Source organism: Polypterus senegalus, chromosome 5, assembly GCF_016835505.1.
Source record: "Polypterus senegalus isolate Bchr_013 chromosome 5, ASM1683550v1, whole genome shotgun sequence".
NCBI lineage: Eukaryota > Metazoa > Chordata > Cladistia > Polypteriformes > Polypteridae > Polypterus > Polypterus senegalus.
The window spans coordinates 651,716-653,856 of NC_053158.1; positions in this window are offsets into that span (position 1 = coordinate 651,716).

Here is a 2,141-nt window from a genome sequence, read left to right on the forward strand (position 1 = left end):
GCGCCCCAACCACTTCGCGTCTCTGCCGCTCGCTTATGTGGATTTCACTTTCACCAAATAACAAATGTTTTAATTCTCACGGATACGCTTCTAATTGTGAGGCAACACCAATTAGACGATCTACAAGTCTCTGACGTATAGTTAAAATCCGAACAACATCTACATACTTCTGTCACATCACCTATGTCCATATATAAGTAATATATATATATATATATATATATATATATATATATATATATATATATATATATATATTGTGAGCTGGAGGGCTGATCGCGCCCCATGAAGATTCTGACGCCCCTGGGCAAACCACAACCCCTGAAACACAGACTACCCTCACATCGCTCCTTACCTTCTCACTTGCGCTATAACGCGTAATACAAGCCTCGCGCGATGCTCTGCTAACGTAAAAGCCGTTTAGAATTGTTTGCTTGCTTTTATCTCTTCCTGCTCCTAGCGGAACTGTCATCTGACTTGTCACGGAGCCCGTTTATGCTTTTGAAAAAGAAACAAATGTTTGTTTGCAGTGTTTGAATAAAATTCCGGTTTTCTACAACCATCTGTGTCTCTGTGCAAATCTGTGACCCAAGCGTGACAATATTTATTTATTTCTAAATGATTATTATTATTAATATATATAAATAATATTAAATATATACAGATACTAGACATTAAGCCTGTTACAATAACGGGCGCTAGAACAGTAGTGCATAAACATTAGTAGGAACAGTCGATATTGAATGGCAAGGCACCTTCATCTCATTCTGTTTGTTGTCTTAATTTTTTTCTTAAAAATATTTTTGCAAGAAGCCTAAAGTAAAATAATATTAAAAATAAAATAGAAACGTATATGACAATACAGTAAGTATCATTAATATTGCCTTAGTGTAAAACTTTATAACAATCTGTCCATCCATCCATCCATCCTCTTCCGCTTATCCGAGGTCGGGTCGCAGGGGCAGCAGCTTAAGCAGAGATGCCCAGACTTCCCTCCCCGCCACTTCTTCCAGCTCTTCCGGAGAATCCCATGCGTTCCCAGGCCAGCCGGAGACATAGTCCCTCCAGCGTGTCCTGGGTTTTCTCGCGGCTCCTCCCGTTGGACGTGTCTGAACACCTCACCAGGGTGGCATCCAGGAGGCATCCTGATCAGATGCCCGAGCCACCTCATCTGACTCCTCTCGATGCTCTACTCTGAGCTCCTCACCCTGTCTATAACAATCTGTAAGACACAATATCTGAAGAAGATGTTTTTCTTTTTTTACCTCAGGAGATCTTTCAATTCAATTTCCTTATAGACAACACTTGTTGTAACCACTCTTGTTCAGGATCATCTACGATGTCTGTAACACTTCCAGCTCTTCATAATGCCTCATACAGTATAACTGACCGCGGCTGAATTCTGGCTCTGGCAAGTAAAAGGTTTGCCCCTGAGCTTTATTAATTGTTATGGCCAAGGCTAATGTAACAGGACATTGGTAAAGGGTCAATTAGTAGAGGATGGAGCCAAATCAATACGGGGAATATTCTGACGCTCATTTTCTTTTTTACAATCGATCTATTTGTTCGTATTTTTCTTTGTCTTTCAGCCTTTCTTTAATTGAAGTTTACTTGCTGAGCTGACTGTTCTTCCAGGAGATGTTGCTTAATACGATTTGAGTGTCTGTGTCTTTTGTCCTACTTGACGTGTCCTTTTTTGTTTGGTTGGCATGTTGGTAGTAGATAGTTAGTTGGTAAACATGCACGGGGCAGTCGGTGTGGCGTCTCCCCAGCAGTGGATTTTATGTGTGCGGCCGCGACTACCCAATCAGCTCTCTCCCCAGCAATGCTGTCCTTAATTTGCTTATCATGCGCGGCCGCGGCTACGCCATTCACTGTGTGCCCAGCTTCCAGTGTGTGTGCGTCCACGATGCCAGTCGTGCGTAGTCGACCGAGCCTCGCGCATGCGCACTTCACCAAAAGACACACACACACACACGGACACCTGGACGCACACAGGGGTTTTATTAAAGAGGATAAATAAAATAATATTATCATTATTAAGAGAGAATGGTGTAGGCCTTCAAATCCCTGACGTTGTGGGTTCAAATCCCACTTCTGACACCACTGCCAGTGGTCCAATTGGAAATGCCAAAGGAAAT